The sequence below is a fragment of the Rhipicephalus microplus genome, unplaced genomic scaffold (genome assembly GCF_043290135.1).
Source record: "Rhipicephalus microplus isolate Deutch F79 unplaced genomic scaffold, USDA_Rmic scaffold_14, whole genome shotgun sequence".
Taxonomy (NCBI): Eukaryota; Metazoa; Arthropoda; class Arachnida; order Ixodida; family Ixodidae; genus Rhipicephalus; species Rhipicephalus microplus.
This window is the reverse complement of record NW_027464587.1, coordinates 8624852-8648061: the sequence shown is the minus strand read 5'-3', so window position 1 is coordinate 8648061 and position 23210 is coordinate 8624852. Positions and strand designations below refer to the sequence as shown.

General features: G+C 47.6%; 1 protein-coding gene across 1 annotated transcript in view; it reads left to right on the top strand.

The window, feature by feature from the left end:
- Positions 1–22732, top strand: part of Ras85D (GTPase ras-like protein 1) — a 314926-nt gene extending 292194 nt beyond the window's left edge. Inside the window, exon 9 of the mRNA XM_037432124.2 lies at positions 22446–22732. The gene's annotated coding sequence lies outside the window, so the exon portion shown is untranslated. The remainder of the gene's footprint in view (positions 1–22445) is intronic.
- Positions 22733–23210: the final 478 nt, after the last annotated feature.

Genomic DNA, 23210 nt, shown 5'->3' with positions numbered 1-23210 from the left:
ATAGCTACGAAGAATCATTTCAGTCTGTTACGGTGTTTGGGAAAAAATATTTTAATAAATCTGTTCATGTAAAATATAGTGTCAAAGAATTAGGATGATGATGGTGAAAGCCTTGATGATGAAGATGAATAGGGTGAGGGGTTAATTGCTAGTTTCTGATTCCAAAGCAGGTAAAGAAATTCTAAGCGTGCAACTCTGTCTTAGTGCAAGGCATGAAATGTTGTTAGCCTTCATTAGTTCAGTTGGGTGAGTAGTTTAGAGAAAACTTCGAATACATAAACTTGACAGCTTTTTTTTTTTTTTTTTGCACATTCTCTAGGCCTGTAATATTGGTTTTTCTAAAGGGGTCCAAAACAACACATGTATATTCAAGTTTTTGCCTAATTATTGTATGATAAACAAGTAATTTTATAGCTGGAGGAAGCTGTATGAGCTTAACAAGTATGATTTGTGTAATGCAGAACAAATATTATCTATATGTGTATTCCACGATAAAGTATTAGTAAGAGTGATATTTTAACTACTTGTATAGTGTTTCCTCATGCAGTGGTAATTAGCATAGCCTGTATGCAAAAGAAAGAGGAGCTTTTTGGTGAGAGAAACGAAGATAGACTGTCTTAAGTTTCATGTCCCACGTGTTACACCATTCGGAAATGTTAGCAAGAGCAGAGTTAAGGTGGTGCTGATCGTTAGGTGAAGGGATTTTATGGAACAACACGCAGTGATCTGTAAAGAATCTAATTTGAATACTAGTACCAATGACAGTAACAATATCGTTAATGTACAGCAGAGACAACAATTGTTCTAATACACTCCTTTGAGGTACGCCGCTGCCAACTGGAGGATAGTTAGGCTGCCAACTGGAGGATAGTTAGGCTGCCACTCGCTAACTGCCACACACTGGGATCAATTATTCAAGTAGCTCCTAATCTATGTGATCAAAATTTCCCGAAGTTCAATTTTTCTGAGTTTTATAATTGGTTTGTCATGTGGAACCCTATCAAAGGCTTTGCTAAAGTCTAGAAATATTGCTCCAATTTGACCATTTGTATCAAAACATGAAGTGTGTGAATGGATCACCGTAACTAATTGTGTAACTGTTGAGTAGCCTTTAGAGAGAATTGATTGTTCAACGAATTTATTTATTTGATTAGCGATAATGTGCTCGATAAGTTTACAACAGGATGATGTAAGTGATATAGGTCGATAATTTTCTTATAAAGATCAATCCTCTTTCTTGTGTGTGGGCACGACTCTGGCTACCCCCCAGTTATCCAATAGTTTGCCATGAAGTAAGGAATTGTGGTAAATTATAACAAGAAATTTTGCAATTGACTCAGCATATCTTCCAATCTTCCTAACATGTGCCCTTCAGGAACATGTTAGGAAGATTGTCAGGACTACATGAAGATTTAGTTTTTAAGTTTAATAGCATAGAAGCCATGCCCGAGCAAGAAATAAAACTGACATCAGAGGAATGAAATGCGTCACTGGCTGGACGAATACCAGGCTTGGAAAAGAACGCTCTGGAAGTACTCGTTCAAATCACATACACTGTCACCAAGATCAGTAACAGTTGAACCATTAATAGAAATTTGAGGCACTGGCTTTTTTTTTTTTTTCGCTTATATAATTCCAAAACTTTTCAGTATCTTCTAAAATAAAGTTCAGTAGCATTGTAATAAAATCGCGATCTTTAGAAGAGCGTACCGCATGTGCAAGGTTTTTATTTAGTTCTTTTGGACTACCAATAGATAACTCTGTTTTTCTTTTAGTCTCTTTATTTTTCGCTTCAAGTGGGCGATTTCACGCGTCATCAATGGTCTCACTAGTTTTTGTTTGGTGGAGTTGTCACTGTCGTCACTGTATCGATACGTTTGTACCAACCAAAGTGAGTTGACATCAGCAAGGGTGCAATTAGTGCCGCAATGGGTGCATCAGCTGCACCAATTGCGGCAAATTGATACGATTCCCCATTTTTGCGCCACGCTGCACCAAAATGCCTGACCAGCTTCAAAATTTCCTCAGTTGCGCTAATTTGATCAAGAAATGGAGGCCACGTTCGCCATCTGTGTCATTTGCCATTCGTGGTTCCCTTCAGCACTGCGAGTGCACAACAAATTGAGCTCGTGGGGGCATGTACAGCCAAAGTGGTAATTCGAGACGTGTTGTTCGCCGTGAAATTTCTCATGTTTGCTTCATGTTCTCAGAATTTAATTCTAGCATGGTATTTCTTATCACGCCATCATGCCGTTTCCAACTGCGCTCGGGTCGCAATTGACAACGGTTTTGTGGTTATGCATAAATCCTTGTATCAGGAGAAAGCGTCAGAGGCCATTCATCAAGTTTTCGATACCCACACTGATGTTTCGTTAGAAAAAGTGCGAACTGCTGCGAAAAAGCTATGCAATAGCTTTAACATTGAGGGCCTGGTTAGATCGATTGAGAAGACAAGAAAAGTGGATCTTGATATATTTTTCACGGTGAAAACGCTTGAAGTTGACTGTCCTTTCAGAGGGATCATCTCGAAGAACGAAACCTGGCAGAAGTGCATTGCGTTCTTTTTACAAAATGTTTGAAGTTGATATCTTTTGATGACTCATTTTTGGTGAAAAAGTCGGAACAAGTGCTAGATTTTTTTGCAGGCAATGAAAACTCGAATCTTTTAGCATCTTCGATCGATGTTAAAGATATTTATTACACCCGCCCTTAGGCCGAGTTGATGACATGTGTGTCTGAAGGTATCGACAGAGTAGAAGCGGTTCAATTTCAAAATGCTGCTGGTGTGTTGAGTGAACAGTTTCTAGAGCTCTTTTGCTTTTATTTTAACTCTACCTATGTGACGTGTAATGGGAACACTGTGAAACAAAAGAACAGAATATATATAGGTCCCTGCATAGCCCTGTACTTGAGCGACGTCTCTTTAGCAAAACGTAATAAGGTGCTTGAGAAGTGTGTGAAGCACACCAATGTGATTGCTGTTTTTAGATTTGCATACAACTATCTGATCGTTGCCAATATTCATAACAATTTTGATGCGGTTGTTGCAGGAACTTCAACAATGTTCACGACAGAGTTATCTCCACTGGTGCTGATGCATGAAGTACCACATGACAATTTCATAAGATTTCTTCTCAGGCTGTATTTTTCGCCTGCAGTAGTGTGCTGGAGCTATGAACCGCGAGGAAATAAAACGTTTGTTTCGTTCACGTCTGCTCACTCGAATTGGCAAAGCGTGTGGTGATAAATTATCATTTTCAAAATTCACTAATGAAGTCATGCCACCGCAACCTTGATGCAAGCTTGTGGGCTCAAGCTAAACGTTTGATGGACTTTGGTTATCCCATGCGCCTGTTAACCGCTGTCGCCAAAGATACAAGCAGGAAAGGAAGGGCAAATGTGAGGCACCAAACAGCTGCCACTAAGATGGCCAAGGTTGCTGTAGTGCCCTACATGCATGCCATTTAGCATAACTGCAAAGGATAGTGAGAAAGGTTGGTGTGGATGTAGTGTTTTCTGCTCCCAAACGGTTACAAGGAATGTGCAAAAAGGTTAATGCAGACAGTAGCGAGAAACGGGATCGTAAGATCAAGCACTGGGAGAAATTTGTGTGTTGTTGTCATGGTGTTGTCTATTGCACTCTTTTGTCTTGTGACTGCATGTACATAGGTGAATATGGAAGGTGTGTGAACGAAAGACCTAAGGAACACAAGTACAGCATAAAAAAAGCTGTATCTGGTCATTTGGCTCTTCACTGTCAGAGGTGTGGTTGCATTCCTGTGTTTAAAAACACCCGTATTTAAAAACACCCGTATTTTCTATAGTGCTCATGACAGAGCAACGCTTGAAACCATTGAAGCCTATGAAATTGACAAAATGAATGAAAAATGTGTGAGTGTGGCTTCCATAGCTGGTCAGCTAAAGAAAAGAGGTATCTAGAATCTTCGCTTTGACGTTGACGAGTGCAGATTGTCATAATCGATGATTCTGCGTGCATGAGCTGTGCTGTATCTTAACATTATATTTTCTAGGTTTTATCGATCTACTGTTATTGTATAAATAGCACCTGTGACTGCAAATAAAACATTAGTTGCAAGTTAGCACTGTGTGTGTGTGTGTCCCTATTTTTGTGTCCTTGTTGTGGTGCGCTATACCCATATGAATGATGAACTCCTACCAACTAGCCCGGCAACGTGCCTTAGTCGCCGTGGAACTGTTCCAGTTTCATGATGCGCCTTTAGTCTATGCAACTGTATCTAGTGTGACCAACCTTGTCATCGCCACAGACATTGACCTCCCTCTTTTCGGTGCCAAGATTGTTCCCGCCTGCTGCGCCTCATTTGTTGACGCATTTGTCTCTTCACTCCATCCAACATCTACGGTTGCCGCCACTTGACGTCGCTGCTATTTGTCATTCTTGCGCTTTATCAAGACACTACCAGAATGTTTATTTCCAATTCCAACTCGTGTCCTCTCGGTTTGCGCTGTAATGAGACGCTGGACCACATTCCGCATATCGATGCTGTTATTGTGCTTGTTGATTTCTTTGACACCATGTTGGTTCCTCAACTTGCTTCGTACAGCGTGTCTTCTTATGTATTTAACCATTCCATCGATAGCCATCTATATCTGGCTTACCGAGACCAGGTTTCGTTTGGCTTCCCCCAAACGGCCGTGACTGGTAGATTGCCATGGCTCAAGTCACGACTGGCAGATTGCCACTATCTCTCGAGAGGAAGGTATATAACAGCTTCATCTTGCCCGTACTTAGCTATGGACCAGAAACGTGGAGACTTACAGAGAGGGTCTAGATTAAATTGAGGACGATGCAGCGAACAATGGAAAGGAAGATGATAGGCTTAACCTTAAGGGACAAGAGGAGAGCAGCGCCCTTTTCTAGTACTTCGCTGCACGAGTATACTTCATAAATATTTAGCATGCTGTTGAACACAAGTATTGCGCTATCGACACTCATATTTTATCACGCTCCAAAAAAAAAAAATGGCCACAAATCTGCATAGTCTAAAGCATTCTTTACAAGGCAACGTTCCATCATCTCCACTCTCAAGACAGATATAATGTTGCATTACATTATATCTACATCTTCACTTAAAGCAATACTTTTTTGCAGACTAGTTGGTTCATACGTGAAAAATTGGATTGCTGCATAAACTTGAAGGAAAACAAGGGAGACAGGGAGCCTGCGCTCTTTCCTGTCTCCCTTGTTTTCCTTCAAGTTTGCGCAGCAATTCAATTTTTCAAGTATCTTCACTTACTTGAAGCAGAAGAGATCAATTACCTTCAAATGACTGCATTGCACACAAGGCTGTTAGCGCGGGATTTCGAACACGATGGATCAACATATCAGTCTTGTAACACGCTAACACACTCGTTTGATGATCGCCTGAAGTTATAGTCTTCCAGAGATGAAACTGTCGAGCATTAAACAAGATACCTAAATTGTGCTTGCCATGACTCCTCGTTCCTCATCAAGAACAACACAACTGCGCCGCACTTCCGTGCCTATCGGTGGTAGGGTAGCCAGCCCTTGCCACATGTGCTGTACGAAACTGCTCGTCACTGTGTTAAAAGTTTTTCTGCCTGTGCGGGTCTTTGATTAAAAATTGTGAAATCTGTGCATTTTAGTCTATTTTTTAGTTTTTTAGTCTATAAGGGGCACACTGGCCTTATGTGGAACATCTATTGCAGCTGCTGCTAGAGTAATGAAACTTGCAGATAATATGTAATTTAATGTACTGATAACAAATATGCAACTAGTTTTTGTGTATCTTGTGTAGAACGAAAATTAGTTTTTTGTTTTTTACTTCTAGGATGACTGGCAAAATACTATAAGAAAGCTAAATATTACATTTATATATTCCTGAATGCTCAATGAATGTAAGCAGCATAATTTCATGTGTGCCTACACTTACTTTATCCCAAGTTACAAAAGTTAAAACATTAAACGTGAACCATGAATTCACTGTCTATTGTATGCCCAGATTTTCAGAATTTCTCACGGTGAAGAAACATTGTACTATAGGCATCTTGCACTCCTTGGAAGCCTTGCTATCAGATGAAAAAAATTCTATTAGAAATGGGTGATTAGAAGGGTAACAACAGCCCCCAGAAAAGTGGAGACAGTCCAAAAAAAGTGTTCTGAGAAAATTGGAAAAACTAATGACCATGTGGAAAAAGCTCTTTATCTTCTGGATAAGCACAATTACAACTATCAGAGGCTCGCAAGGCTCCTGGAGAATAATCTGAGTGGGGCTTTCCCCTCTGCCTCCGCTTAGCAGCTGCCTGAAAGGCTACTGAAAACCTCCTCTTTCTTTCTGCATCGACAGTTAAGGCATTTCCTGTCGGTGAAACTAGATTGTTCGCGAAGTAAATATTCTCTCCTGGCAAAACTATACATTCTACAAGCCTAGAATGAGACCGTGCAAGTGAGACTGCGCAAGAAGATGTCCAGAATGCAATACCAACAAAATTGAAAAATCTGTTTTTCTGTCAATTTTTTCGTTTTTAAAGCCATGTGCCCCCTTATGTCTGATTATACTTTACTGTTATATTCAGTGTTTGAGCGTAAGATTATATATGCAACTATAGTGACAGCTGCCGGCCATTCATGTAGAATGTGAGTGAGGAAGTGGAAGGAAGTGATAGATGTTTGTGGTAAAACATCGTGGTGTACGATGCAGGTTAGCGCTGGAGTTAGCAGCAGCGTTATAGGATTTCTGCAGTCTCGGCCGTGGTAGCTACAGGCTCGGCCCTGTCTGTGTGTTTTTATTGTTGTTGCTGCTGTTGTTCGAAAGTAATGCACCTGTGCAGCACACAAGGCTGTCAAGCAGGCATGCTCGCTGCGTGACAATTCGGCAATATTACAGCCTGAAGTCAATTGGGACCACTTCGCCTGCGTATTGCCACGTTCCATTTCCCAAGTTTTTGTTATCGTCCCAAATCACCACAAGATTCTCAGCGCAAACCGCGCCTCCAGTTTTCGAGAAGGTTCCGGACTGTAGTAGATCATTTCGATAAGATCACGCCCACTGTACGAACGGTACAGATTGTTCTAGAACCTACGCCACCGCCAGCGATAACGCTAGAACATTCGACGGCAAGAGTATAAATGCCGACGCGCTTCGCCGCTTGTCAGTTGTTGAACAAAGGCCGACGCTCCGTTCGCCGCTATCAGTCCGAGACTGCTATCTGTGCAAGACTGCTGCTGTAATTGGACTTTCCGTTTACTGGGCACAGGTTCACCCAAATAAACAGTTGAATCCCAACACGAAGTCTCCTGTCTTCGGCCACGTCACGACCCCGTGACATCTGGTGGAGGTGCTGCTTCGTTCATGTACCGGACGCCCCCGTCAAGCCGTGAACCCAGCCCACGTCGCGGAGAAGACACCGACGCCAACCAAGAGCAGCGAACAAGCCGCCGAAAGCAAGGTCCCCACCGGAGTACGGGCTTCTACAAGAAAAGGCGCGGAAAGCCAAGGCCATGACCTCTACTGCAGCGACTATGACAACCGGAGCGTCCCAGCCCACGATCGTCATTCATCAACCCAGGGAACCACCAACGTTTCATGGGTCATCGTTTGAAGACCCGGAAACCTGGCTAGAAACGTACGACCGTGTGGCTGCCCTCAACCACTGGGACAATGAAGAAAAGCTCCGTCATGTGTACTTCTACCTGGAAGACACCGCAAGGACCTGGCTAGAGAATCGGGAGTCCACGCTCCGAACGTGGGATGTCTTCTGCGGCGCATTTCTGCAAACGTTTGCGAGCGTCGCTCGCAAAGAGAAAGCCGCTGCTCTACTAGAGACCCGGGTTCAGCTACCAAATGAAAAGGTTAGAATTTTTACAGAGGAGATGACCCGCCTATTTCGTCACGCTGACCCAGACATGCCTGAGGAGAAGAAAGTTCGTTTCCTCATGCGAGGGGTCAAACAGGAGCTCTTCGCGGGACTAATGAGAAATCCACCGAACACCGTCCAAGAATTTGTATCCGAGGCGACCACCATCGAAAAAACCTTGGACATGCGCACCAGACAGTATAATCGTCGCCTGGCTCCAGAATGCGCTGCTGCTCAAGCCAGTGACTCCGACAACCTGCGTGAAACGATCCGAGCGATCGTGCGGGAAGAGCTGCGCAAACTGTTGCCTTCGGCGCAACCTCAAGTGGATTCGATCGCCGACATTGTGCGAAAAGAAGTTTGGCAATCGCTTTGAATTCCCCAAACACCGCTGCCCGAGCCAGAAACTATGAGCTACGCCGCTGCAGTGCGCCACAACGCTCCTCTCCGTCCACGCAGAAACGCCGCCCCGTCGCACTTCTGTCGCCAGACACCACCGCCGCCACCACCCCCACCGACGACCTACCGTTCGCCAGCGGGCCAGCGCAGTGCGCCGAGGAAAACCGACGTTTGGCGCACCCCTGACCACCGCCCACTGTGCTACCACTGTGGCGAGGCCGGGCACACTTACCGCCGTTGCCAGTACCGACAGATGAGACTTCACGGCTTCGCCGTCGATGCACCACGTCCGCAGCCAGGGGAACGGCCACGTGACACCGCCGACTACCTGACAGGAACTCAATGGACACCGCGAAGTCCTTCCCGTTCGCCGTCGCCCAGCCGCCGCATGTCACCGCACCCCCGGCAGTACTCCGGCCCAACGCGGGGCCGGTCTCCTAGCCCGTATCCGGGAAACTAAGGGCAGCAACCGGTGGAGGTGCGGTTGCTGTGGACGAACTACCGAAGATCCTCCTCCGACGACGATGCCACGACGGAGCTTTCCGAACACAACGCCAACCAGGCAAAGCCCTGACGGCGAAAGCTCACTTACCGAAGGTGGCCTGACGACGCAACATGGAAGCAACGGAACAAGCCGACGCAGCCGTGACCCGACGCCACGCCCTAACTGTAATTCAAGACGGCGAACTAGCGACCTCGACGTTCTTATCGGCGGCCACAGTGTGACCGCTCTCGTCGATACTGGAGCTGACTATTCTGTCATCAGTGGGTCGTTCGCCGCGAAGTTAAAGAAAGTTAGGACAGCTTGGAAAGGCCCTGAAATCCGCACAGCTGGAGGTCATCTCGTAACGCCTGCAGGAATCTGCACAGCGAGAGTCACCATTAACGGCCGTATTTATCCTACAGACTTCGTAGTCCTACAGCGTTGCTCGAGAGATGTCATCCTTGGCATGGACTTCTTATGCCTCCATGGTGCTGTCATCAACCTAAAAACGAAGTCGATAACGTTATCCATAGAAGAAGCACTACCGCCATGCACGCCGTCTGGACACCATGCCTTGAATGTGCTGGAAGAAGAAGTCACCATTCCGCCTCGCTCAAGTGTCATTATTTCATCATTTAACCATATGGTGTAGTAGCGCAATTTTCACGGGGACGAAGAGGACAAGAACACACGACACTCGCTACACTCGCAACTAATTTTATTTCAGAAGCAGCACATCATATATAACCCATAACCCTTAGTTGCGAGTGTAGCGAGTGTCGTGTGTTCTTGTCCTCTTCGTCCCCGTGAAAATTGCGCTACTACACCATATGGTTAAATGATGTCTCACCAACTAGCCCAGCTCTCAACCCTACTGAACTTCATTATTACAGTCGGCGCTCTTGAATCACCTGACTTGGAAGGCGTCGTTCCAGGCAGTCAGCATCTGTTGGTCACCCGAAATATTTGCGTCGCAAGAGGAATTGCAGAGCTGCGTGGAGGCAAAGCAACGGTTATGCTCACGAATTTCAGCAATGAGTGCAAACATGTGAACAAAGGAACAACGGTCGCATACATCGAAAAAATTGTCGAAGCCACCAGTGCTTTCGCCCTCGCCGATTCTGCAAAACCTGCTCAGAGGAACCAAGCCCCTCCCATAGCTTTCGACGTCAATCCCAGACTTCCGAACGATAAGCAAGAACAGCTCAAGGCCCTGCTCCTGCAATACGAAGAATGCTTTTCGTCATCAAAAATTCGGCAGACCCCAATCACGAAACAACGCATCATAACCGAAGAAAATGCCAGACCACTCCGTCAGAGTCCGTACAGGGTTTCGACGCGAGAACGTGAGGCCATGAAGAGAAGTTGACGAAATGCTGCGGGATGACATTATCCAGCCGTCCAAGAGTCCATGGGCATCCCCCATGGTGTTAGTAAAGAAAAAGGATGGGACCCTACATTTCTGCGTCGATTATTGCTGCCTGAACAAAATCTCAAGAAAGGACGTGTATCCTCTCCCACGAATAGACGACGCACTTGATCGGCTCCATAACGCCAAGTACTTTTCGTCAATGGACCTCAAGACTGGCTAGTGGAAAATCGAAGTCGACGAAAGAGACCGAGAGAAGACGGCGTTTATAACACCGGACGGCCTCTTCGAGTTTAAGGTGATGCCCTTCGGCCTTTGCTCAGCGCCTGCAACTTTTCAACGCGTTATGGATACAGTACTGGCAGGATTGAAGTGGCAGACTTGCCTAGTGTACTTGGACAACGTCGTCGTGTTTTCCTCGAGTTTCGACGAGCATCTTCGGCGCCTTGAAGCTGTACTTCAAGCCACCAAGACTTCCGGACTCACACTGAAGCCAGAAAAGTGTAGATTTGCGTATGAGGAGCTCTTGTTTCTGGGGCACGTTATCAGCAAGTCTGGAGTTGTCCCGATCTACAGAAAACAGCCGCCATCGCCGACTTCCCGCCGCCCACTGACAAGAAAGCCGTGCGCCGATTTCTGGGCCTGTGCGCCTATTATAGGCGGTTCGTGAAAAACTTCGCCCGAATCGCCGATCCTCTCACTAACCTTACCAAGGCCGACGTGGAGTTCAAGTGGGAAACACCACAGGAACACGCTTTCCAGGAGCTTAAACATCGCCTCCAGACGCCTCCGTTGCTTGCCCATTTCGACGAATTCGCCGAGACAGAAATACATACTGACGCAAGCAGCGTAGATCTTGGCGCCGTTCTTGTGCAGAGGGCTGACGGACTTGAAAGGGTTATTAGTTACGCCAGCCGATCGCTATCCAAAGCAGAAGCAAATTATTCCACAACAGAAAAGGAGTGCCTTGCCATCATCTGGGCTACGTCGAAATTTCGCCCCTACCTCTACGGCAGGCCCTTCAAAGTTGTGAGCGACCACCACGTCTTGTGTTGGCTAGCCACCTTGAAGGACCCTTCAGGTCGCCGCGCACGATGGAGCCTGAGACTTCAAGAATATGACATTACTGTCATTTACAAGTCCGGCAAAAAACACTCCGACGGCGACTGTCTCTCTCGTGCGCCTGTCGACCAACCGCTACCCGACGACCCGGATGACGACTAGTTCTTGGGAACGATAACTACCGACGACTTCGCTGAACGACAGCGGGCCGACCCGGAACTTAAGGCCCTAATAGAATACCTCGAAGGCAGGACCGCCGAAGTCCCGAAGGTATTCAAGCGCGCACTTGCGTCGTTTTTTCTATGAAACGGTCTTCTACAAAAGAAAAACTTTTCACCGCTTCGAGCTAAGTACCTCCTTGTGGTGCCTTCAGCTCTGCGACCAAAACTCCTGCAGGCCCTGCCTGACGAACCGACGGCAGGGCACCTCGGTGTTTCTCACACGCTCGCGAGGATACAAGAAAGGTACTACTGGCCACGTCTTGCCACCGACGTCACTCGTTATGTGAAGACATGCCGGGACTGTCAGCGACGCAAGACACCGCCGACAAGGCCAGCAGGACTTATGCAGCCAATTGATCCACCTTGCCGACCTTTCCAGCAGATTGGTATGGACCTACTAGGGCCGTTCCCGACGTCGGCTTTCGGAAACAAGTGGATTGTGGTAGCTACCAACTACCTCACCCGCTACGCCGAGACAAAAGCCCTGCCAAAAGGCAGTGCATCCGAGGTAGCTAAGTTCTTCGTCGAAAATATCGTCCTACGTCTCGGCGCCCCGGAGGTCCTTATCACCGACAGAGGGACGCATTCACTGCCGACTTAACGCAAGCGATCTTGGCATACAGCCAAACAAACCACCGCCGGATGACAGCGTACCACCCACAGACCAACGGCCTCACCGAGCGGCTTAACAAGACGATCGCCGACATACTGTCAATGTACGTCGATGTCGAACACAAGACGTGGGACGCCATTCTTCCGTATGTGACCTTCGCATACAACACGGCGGTGCAGGAGACGACGCAGATATCTCCATACAAATTGGTCTACGGAAGGAGCCCGGCAACGACGCTGTATGCCATGTTACCCAACGTCACCGACGAAGAAAACCTCGATGTGAGCGAGTACCTTCAACGCTCCGAAGAAGCCCGACAACTTGCGTGTCTCCGTATCAAGAATCAACAGACGACCGACAGCCACCGTTACAACCTTCGACGACGCTTCGTGGAATACCAGCCCGGTGAACGTGTTTGGGTGTGGACGCCGATACGCCGACGTGGACTAAGCGAAAAGCTTCTGCGACGATACTTCGGACCGTACAGGGTGGTTCGACATCTCGGCCCACTTGATTACGAGGTTGTCCCCGACGGCATCACGAACTCTCATCGACGCCGATCGCGACCTGAAGTCGTCCATGTCGCGCGCCTCAAGCCGTTTCATGCGCGTTAACAAACTGAAACAGTATCGTAATTTATTCATTGTACTTTCTTGCATTATTATTGTACCTTCATCTTTAGTTAAAGCATCGGGACGATGCCTTTTTTCAGAGGGGGGCAATGCCACGTTCCATTCCCCAAGTTTTTGTTATCGTCCCAAAACACCACACGATTCTCAGCGCAAACCGCGCCTGCAGTTTTCGAGAACGTTCCGGACTGTAGTAGATCATTTCGATAAGATCACGTCCACTGTACGAACGGTACAGATTGTTATAGAACCTACGCCACCGCCAGCGATAACGCTAGAACATTCGACGGCAAGAGTATAAATGCCGACGCGCTTCGCCGCTTGTCAGTTGTTGAACGAAGGCCGACGCTCCGTTCGCCGCTATCAGTCCGAGACTGCTATCTGTGCAAGACTGCTGCTGTAATTGGACTTTCCGTTTACTGGGCACAGGTTCACCCAAATAAACAGTTGAATCCCAACACGAAGTCTCCTGTCTTCGGCCACGTCACGACCCCGTGACAGTATTGTCACTGTGAAGGACGTAAAAATATTGGCAACAGCTAATACAGTTGAAATTACTGAAGCTAAAACAAGCGTATGTTTGAATGCAATGTGCTTGCGCACTTGTGCAACTGAATATTTTGCTATACTATTATTCTAGTAGTCTGTGAGGTTACAACAACGCACAGTTGGTGAGGATAAAAATGAGTATATAGTCTAATTTTCTTCGAATTAACTTCCAGTTAATTTGAACTCGCGATGAGGTCCGGTCAAAGCTATAAGTATTCCAATGGGCGAAAACGTTCGGTAATTCCAACGCACAAGCACTTGTGACGGTTAATTCGAACATACCGCGCTCTGAAAATGCTTTCAGCACACTGTCCAATCCTGTGGCGGCACCTGCAACACCTCAACGGTGCGCGCAAAGGAAATGAAAAGGAAAGAAAAGGCTGCGGTGGAGTGCTTGCTCTCTCTCTCAGATGCCGATCTGCGACGCGCCCGTGCCACGCTTTTCCCTTTTCCGTTCCTGCCATGCAAAGACCCTTCTCCTTCCAATGCCGTGCACGAACAGAGAGAGGGAAAAAAATCTGTCACTGGGTCGAATGAATGTGCGGTTGAAGGAAAGAGAAAAGGCACTATCTTCTGCTTGCCCCTTGTGGGAGCATGGCTCTGCGCCTTGAGGGGGGGGGTCTCTCACGTGCCGGTGCCATGCTTTCGCCTTTCCCGTTTCTGCCACATACCCTTTCTCCTTTCAACGACGCGCCCGAAGAGAGCAATAAAAAAAAGCTGCCGTGGAGTGTTGGTTTTTTCTCAGTAGACCTCTCCCTGTTTGTAAACAGTGTGATATCACTGCAGTCACGCCACCCACCATAACCTCTCTCCGAGCAGGTGCTGGTTGGCAGGAAAGTTCCGCCAGAGGCATCTTTCTCCATAGAGAGCTGCGTGTCTGCATTACTTCGGCAGAAATTTCTACATTGCCATGTTCTAAAGTCACAGCTTTTGAAAGAAGGGCTGGCAGAAGAGCCACTGCTCACAGTGTGGAAATTTGCTCGTCGTATATATATGGATGGAGAAACTTTGTTTAGAGTACTGAGACGCGACTAGCATGCAGTGGGCTTCACCCACGTTGATGGCAGCCATAAAAAAATCTGATCTGTTTCGAAAGGGAACATTTTGAATTTATATTGTGACTGGCACTTCGACAAATATTTGCATGGCCTGGATGGGAACCTATTCAATTTCCATCGGGGCATGTGCAATGCAGTTTTAAATGACGTACAGCATTGCCGGCAGCATGGTTTCGAGCTGCCGTGCATGACGTCATGGATAAAATTCTCAATCATTGCGCAAAAGTCTGATCGGAGATGAATGAAAAAAAAAAGCACTTCTTGCCATGCGTTTAGCTGAGGTTTACATATCCTCGTGAAAATTAAAGTAAAGTTCTGCTGCTGCGTTTCTCAATAACCCAGTGAAATTTCATGTGATGTAAAATCCAACCACTTAATTATTATCTGGCACAGTTACCTTGCTGCATTTAATACCTATAACGTGTTTTCATACCTATATTGCTCCTTTAGGCTTGATACACAAACTTCTAATGCGCATTGTCACTTCATAAGGATCGAGCCTTAAAAGTACAAAGTAGATAACAATCGAAAATCTTCGCTGTTTACATTAGCATATATCAGCTATCCGATGATACAAGTCATAGCCTTGGTGAAACGTGCATGCAGATTTGGCATCGCTACAACATGCTCATGCGTAGTCGTATATATCACCCGGATATCATGCACTTTTATTTTTCTGCACGCTGCGCAAACGCTGAGATGTACCGACTCGTAGATGGTCGCGTCAAATGCATTCTTACCTTGACTAAAATGTCAGATTGTGAAGTTCCATTAACAAGCGGTTACTGCAATCGGCCCACAATGAATACCAGTGTTTTCGCAAACAGGATGCATCACGTTATTCACACTGCACACACAGCGCAAAATATTTCCAGTTTCACTGTCCATAAAGGTGAACCAATATTGTCGGTGCCTGTCAACGCACACTACACGCCACAATCAACACTGCACATTTTCGAACACGATGCCGCTGTTGCTCGCACAGGCCGCCACGTGTGTTCATTTCTCAGAGATAAACAGCCAGCCAGAGTGGCAAATATTTCATCACGCACTGTACCACACACCTAGATGTTCTTACACATACCAAAGCTAATGTTTCCACTGTGATATCAAGATTAAGCTTTCAAAAAGAAAAAAAAAAACTTGCCGAGCGACTGCACCTCACTCGGCCACCGGCGGGAGTGTTTTGCCAACCACCGCCTTGCACGTGCACCGGGGACGTCCTGCTGTGACTTACCTCGGTCTATTGCCGATCTGCTTCTCTCCGCGTGGAGACGCTCCTCCTTTCTTGTCACGTGCTGGCCATGCTGCGGCGCTGTCATTGTTTTGTCGTCTTTAGAATGTGTCGGCGCTGGACATTTCCGCGCGCAACTTCTCTTGCCAGGAGAGCTTTGCAAGCTGCGTGTGAAATTGATTGACTCGCTGCAAGGCAAACGTGAGCAGACACGCATCACCAATTATATAAATTAATAACGAATGTCCTGTTATTTGTGAATAAATGTAAGTCTTCTGAAACTTGCCCTCCGTTTATTCAGCTTTCATTAATTCAAACTTCTTTTAATTCAAACATATTTTCGGGCCCCTTCGAGTTCGAATTATCGAGATTCGACTGTAATAGATTCACAAATCATGACATACTCATTTTCTTATCGTCCTATATGCCCTACTACAATTTTACAATCGAGTTCAACTTTTTTTTTCATCTGAAAAGGGGTTTATTGGCGTGTGTTGTGACGGTGGCCCTACGATGAAAACACGATCGGAACAGAGCAACGGTAAAGCAGATGCCGACGACGATCAGCACGAGGCGAGCGAGAGAAGCCCAGAACCCAGTACCCAAGCGATGGTGATGTTGCTTGCCAACGATACATTCTCTTCTTCACAATTTTCTTCAGCCGAAAAAGAGCCATCCTGGTGACCTAAGAGTCTGGAAGCAGAGGGCTATGATGTGGCTTAAGGCGGGTGATGTGGACGATGTCACGTCCACGCCGGCGCATGTCGTCGGAGGGGGGAAGTGGCTCAATGAGAAAATTCACTGGCGAAGTTTGCTCCGAAACGCGGTAAGGGCCCTCGTACTTCAGGATGAGGTTTGAGGAAAAGCCAGGGGTTTGGTAAGGAACAGCCAGCCAGCCATACAAGTGATCCCGGGGAATAGCTGTGGCTTCGTGAAGAGTCGGCGTTGTTTTCTTTCTGGTGCGGCTGTTCTTGTGGCTTAAAGGTGTGTGCGAGCTCACGGCACTTTTCCACTTTTCGAGCAGCTTCGGACACAGATGGGCATTCAGATGCGTCAGGACGGTATGGAAGGGGAGTATCGATGGTGTGCGATTGTTGGCAGCCGTAAAGAAGAAAGGTGAAAATCTAGTGGTAGACTATGCCGCGGTATTGTATGCGAACATGATGAATGGAACAATGCGATCCCAGTCAGTATGATCATATGTCACACACATCGCGAGCATATCGCCGAGGGTGCGGTCAAATCTCTCTGTGAGCCCATTAGTCTGCGGGTGGTATGCCGCGGTTTTGCGATGAACAACATTGCATTCAGAAAGCAGAGCCGTGACGACTTCTGATAGGAAGGCTCGACCTTGGTCACTTAGTAGTTCTCGAGGTGCAACATGTCGTACTATGAAGCGATGAAGGACGAAGGACGCTACGCCCCGCGCAGTGGCACTTCGAAGGGTGGTGGTCTCAGCGTATCGTGTTAAATGGTCCACAGCGACTATGATCCGCCGATTTTTCATCTGATGTTGTCGGTAGAGGGCCATAGAGATCAATTCCGATCCGATTGAAAGATTTAAAGCGATTGAAGTACACCGGACGAGTGGAAAGGTGGTTATTTGCGGCGTTGACAGTCGGGGCAGCCCATAATGAATTTTCAAACAAAATTATACATTCCGCGCAAGTGGAAGCGATGGCAAATGCGTTCGTAAGTTTCGAAAACTCCGGCATGGCCACATTGGTGATCGTCGTGAAAGGAGGCGCATATTTGTTATAGCAAGCTGCGGGGGACAACCAAGAGCCACTTACGACTTTCAGGGGCGTAGTTGCGTCGGTGTAGCAGCCGATCACGAATGGCGAAATGAGCAGCTTGACGTCAGAAAGATCGTGATACCGCAGTGGTTGACGATCCAGAGAGATAGTCAAAAAGGGAAGCGATTCACGGGTCCTTGTGTTCTTCGCTGGCAAAGGAGTCGAGGTCGAGAGATGCGACGGAGTTGGTACCAGTGGTTCCGCAGGCCGAGTCGGGAGGTAAAGAGGAACGGGACAGGGCGTCTGCGTCAGAATGCTTGCGTCCGCTGCGATAGATGACGCAAATGTTGTACTTCTGAATTTGCAGTGCCCACCGAGCTAGGCGACTAGAAGGATCTTTCAATGTGGCGAGCCAACAAAGTGCATGGTGGTCCGTTACCAGTTCGAATGGCCGACCGTACACATAAGGGCGGAACTTGCGAAGCGCCCACACTAGCGTTCAGCACGCCTTTTCAGTGACGTAGTAATTGGCTTCAGCTTTAGTTGAGCGTGCGACTCGCATAAGGGGCAACGTACTCAGAGTAGCCCGGCTTGCGTTGGGCGAGGACAGTGCCAAGACCGACCCCGCTAGCGTCTGTGTGAAATTCCGTTACAGCTGTTGGGTCGAAATGACGAAGAATGGGAGGAGATGTTAGCAGACTACGGAGCGTGGCAAACGCGACGTCGCAGTCAGGAGACTAGGGTGAAAGGTCTGCGTCACCGCGTAGGAAGTTGGTCAGTGGTGACATGATCGACACAAAATTTTGAACGAAGCGCTGAAAGTACGAGCATAGTCCAACGAAACTACGTAATTCTTTTAGTGTAGTAGGTTTCAAGAACTCAGCGACTGCTCGCAGTTTTGCAGGGTTGGGTAGAACACCATTCTTGGACACAATGTGCCCTAAGATGGATAGCTCTAGCGCGGCGAAGCGGCACTTTTTAAGGTTTAGTTGGAGCCCAGCGTTGGTTAAACACGTCAGTACCAGTTGGAGCCGAAGCAGATGCATAGGAAAATCGGGAGAGAAAAGGACAATGTCGTCGAGGTAGCATACGCACACAGACCACTTCAGTCCACACAGTGTGTTGTTCATGAGTCGTTCAAACGTGGCAGGAGCATTACAAAGCCCCAAAAAGCATTACGTTAAATTTGTACAGGCCATCTGGTGTAATGAACGCAGTTTTCTGGCGATCAGCTTCTGCCATAGGAACCTGCCAGTATCCAGATCGCAAGTCTAAGGGAAAGAAGAGTTCAACTCCTTGGAGGCTGTCAAGGGCATCGTCGATGCGCGATAATGGATAGACGTCTTTCCGCGTCACCTTGTTTAATCGCCGGTAGTCGACACAAAATCAAATTGATCCATCCTTCTTTCGAACTAGAACGACAGGAGATGCCCAAGGACTGTGCAATGGTTGAATAACGCGACGGCGTAGCATTTCTTCGACCTGGTCATTGATGACGTGACGTTCTGCAGCAAAGACAAGGTACGGTCTTTGACGCAATGGCTGGTGCGAACCGGTGTCAATGTAGTGGTGCACTGCGGACGTGCAACCCAATCGCGGCTGAGAAATTTTAAATGAATTCGCGAAGTGCTGGAGGAGATTAAGAAGCTCGGCGCGTTCTTGAGCACTTAAGGTGTCGGCGATAGAACTCGAGAAGATGTCACTTGACGAGCATTCCAGGGGGGAAAGGGCATGAAGTTCGGTCGAGGCGCTACTGCATGATTCGTCTGGCATGTTAAGAAGTAAAGAAGAATCGAGGTACTCTACTCGACCGAGACATTCGCCGGCAAGTAGCGTAAGCGGTGCAGACAGGGTGTTGTGGACGAAAATATTGCTTCGGCCAGCAGTGGCGACAAGTGTAGCGAAAGGCAAGGAAACGGCTCTGCGGCTCATAAAAAATGACGGAAGGTGTAAACATTATCGTAGCATCGTTATGGTCTTCGCAGCAAACAGGTACAACGGCAAGAAAGGCTGGCGGAATTTCAGTGTCTTCACGCACGACGAGTTTTGGGGACCGCTCAAGAGTTTCGTGCAAAGGTTCGTCACACAGGTGCGAAAATTGAACTCCAGCTCGTGCGCAGTCGATGACCGCATGACGATGTGACAGAAAGTCCCACCCGAGGATAACGTCAAGCGAGCACACCGAAAGGACGATAAACTTGACAACGTACATAGAGCCTTGGATGAATATGCAGGCCGTACAAGTGCCGAGAGGTCGAACTGGTTGTGCGCTAGCAGTACAAAGCGATAGTCCAGGGAGCAACGTGGTCACTTTTCGTAGGGAGCGGCAGAGTTGGGCGGCTATAACAGAAACGGCAGCACCTCTGTCGACGAGGGCAAAGGTAGAAACATTATCGACAGATATGGCGACGACGTTAGCACGTGAAGTGTGAGGACTTGAGCATTTTGACGACGGCGCAGTTCTTGCCTCTGGAACTGCGGCGTTCAGTTTTCCGGTTGGAGGAAGCTGGTCGAGGACGCATTGATCGCCTGCGAGAAGACGGGGAGCGGGGAGAGTGAGTCTGAAATTGGGGCTTGGGTGACTGACCCTCGTATTCAAGAACGTTCCTTCACTCAACGCTTCACCTTCACTTGAGAAAGCCGATGGCAGTGCCATCTCTAGGCAGAGCAAGGTGCTGTCTATCAGCGGTAATCTGCTGCGGTTCTTGAGTAGCCCAGTGTCATTTTCAGCCGAGCAGCGGCGCAGTGCTCAACTCTGTCAAGTGAAGGGTGAAAGTCGAGTCAAGGTGCGATTGTGAATACGAGGGTGAGACTCGGGAACGGTAGTGCAGCCATACTACAGTGAGGGATAGGGAGCAGGTAGGTGCATGGGCTGTGATGGTAGCGGCCGAGTAGCGTTGTGGGGTGGTTGGAAGTGACGGCGACAATATCGTGCCACGTGTCCTGGAGTACCGCAGGCGTAGCAGATCAGTCGGTTGTCAGGAGTGCGTCAGGAATTGCTGATTTGCAGTGCGACCCAAGGTGTCGAAAAAGGGGCAAAGTGGGGAGCAACTGAAGACATGGGTGGCAAATGCTGCTGGCGGGATCTGCTGCATACCACCTGGGCATACGTAAGAGGCGCAGCCACAGGCTGCTGGTGGCCAGCGACGGGAACAGCCTGAGCTACCTCTTCGGCAATAACGTCGCGGAGTGGTGAGGGCAGAATAGAGAACGGCGGCTGCTGCGTGAAGGGAATCAACAACAGTTGGCGAGCTACTTCTTCATGCACAGTCTTTAATCGCTTGCAGGGTTGGCAAGTGATCGGGAACAGAAGTAAGACCGGAGAGCGAGTCGGTGTGTGAGGAAAATGGCCGAGTCAGGGCACGCTGCTTTCTCATCTAAACTTTACATAAAGTGACAAGATCCGCAACGGTGGAAGAATTACGAGCCAGGAGCATCTGAAATGCGCCGTCATTTATCCCTTCGAGGATGTGCTGAATCTTCTCCGACTCGGGCATGGTGGTGTTCACATGGTTGCAAAGTCCACTAAGGTCTTCTCGATGTAACTGGTGAACGATTCCGCTGGCTTCTGTGCGCGAGTCCGCAAGCGTTGTTCGGCTCTGGACTTGCGGACAGCGGGTCGGCCAAAAACGTCGGCAAACGATGTTTCGAAGATGGACCACGTCGTAATGTCGTTTTTGTGGTTTTTATACCACATTTCGGCTACGTCAGCGAGGTAAAAGATGAGGTTTGTCGACTTGTCCGCATCATCCTACTTGTTTGGGCTCATCAGTTCTTAGTTAGTGAAACAGTCTTTCACGTCGGTCTCATCAGCTCTGCTAAAGACCTTGGGCTCTCGCTAGCGAAGAACGTCGGGGTTGCTGGATGATGGAATAGAAGAGCCACGTTGCGCGTTGTTGGTGGCCATGATGGGAAATAGCGTTCAGTTCCGCAACTCCAGGTTTAGGCGACGGCGAATGGCAGCACCCAGGTTCAGGTGACGGCGAATGTCAGCACCCTCCACCAATTGAAAAGGGGTTTATTGGCGTGTGTTGCGATGGTGGCCCTACGAAGACACGATCGGGACAGAGCAACGGTCAAGCAGGTGCCAGCGATGTTGCTTGCCAACGATGCGTTTTCTTCTTCATACATCTTTCTTTGTGAAGAAGCGTACAACCAGAACATGTCGCACTTCTAGTTAGAACATAACTGTGACTAACAGCTTCCAGTTCAACTGGTCATGGTCCACGTCGGCGGCCAGTTGAGCTGTAACTGGGGCGAGCTACTTACTGGAACAACTTGCAACTGGGTCAAATTGTTCCCATTGATTCCCAGCTGAAATCGGTTTAGCTGTAACCGGAACCACTTGCTTCTGGGACCAACTGTTCTCAGTTTATTCCCAGTTAATGCCCATTGAAACCATTTAGATAGTCAGTTACACATTTTCACCTGGGCGACTACCAATCGGCAGCGTTTTCTGACCATGCTCAAAGTGTTGCAGTACCCATTCATTATTTCAAGTAAATGTCTGCTTTGAGGTGAGAACACAGCCACAATCAAAACATCAAGTGTGGCAGTGCTTCTTGCTGTGAGCATTAAGTAATTTAAAATGGCAGTTCTCTCCAGGCCTTCGGTATCAGTCAACCAGCTCATACCAGTGGTGTAAAATGATCTCACAAAAACCTGTCGGTGTGATAGCGTGCTCTAGACTCTTGTTTGATAAGGAGGAGATACGAGCTGTTGAACAGAACACATCAAAGAGGGAAACTAGCAAGAACTACATTTCGATCTGCAATTGGTATAGCTATGCTATTACGGCACCATTTTTAAAAATTCTCATGGCTACATCGCTGTAGGTTCGTGCTACACAGCAACACCACAAAGGAATATTGCCTTTAACTGTTGCCCTTCTTACATGCAAGTGATGCAATGACTCATCCGACTAATATATAATGTGCCACACAATAAGAAAATGTATTCGTGAAACATGCTTATCCACAACATTGTTAAATGATTCTAAAAGCGAATGGGGTGGGGGGGGGGCTTCGTTCTTCTTGTCCCGGCTGCGGCAGCTGCATTTTCGATGGAGGCAAAAATGCTGTAGGCCCGTGTGCTCAGATTTGGGTGCACATTAAAGAACCCCAAGTGGTCGAAATTTCTGGTGCCCTCCAATACGACTTATCTCATAGTCATATGGTAGTTTTAAGACGTTAAACCCCACATATCAATCGTCAATTGTTCTTATTGCATTGCAGGTGGGTACATAGCTACCGAAGACATCGTCGGGACCGTTGTTGCCAAGCCAGCAGGAGATGATGGCTTGTTGCAGGATGCAAAACTGTTATTAATGTGCAAGGGATGCCTTTGGATAGCCAGCTTGCAGCAGTCTGGCCACGATGTGTGCTCTGCCGTGTATATCACGGTGACCTTGTTCTAATTATGTGTTGTCCACTTTATTGGCGGCCTAGTAATTTGAATGTCTTATTCACCACGTTCAGTTGTATGTTGCCTACCTCTTGTTATTATACCCTTCCCATGTGTCCACCTTTGCAGCTGTGTTTTTTTTGGGGTCTTTATCCTATCGTCTGCCAGAGTACTTCTTTGTGGTGGGTATCTTATGCATCCAGGTTGGTTGCACACTGTTTGACGGGAGAAGGGGAGGGCTGATGTGATTGGCCTTCGTGATGGAAAGCATTTCTCCTAGTGCTTCCCAGGTGATGCCAGGTGACCAACTTTCAGAGAGCGTGCGCTCTGGCCCATGTAACCGTGACTGTCTCGTTTCGATTCGTTTTGTACTTTCCGTAGCATTTGTCAAATACTGTAGCCATTTGTTTGTTTCTATTACATTTCCTGCCAAGGTGTTAAGCTATAGCTCTTGTAGAGCTGGTAATTCTTGGTGCAAAGCAGTTCCTTGTGTAGCTTTCTCCTTGATTCTTAGCCTACATGTTCACTGCAGTATCTTCTCATGCATGCCTTTTGGCATATAAAAGAAAGTGATGCATTATAATTGCATGATGGTT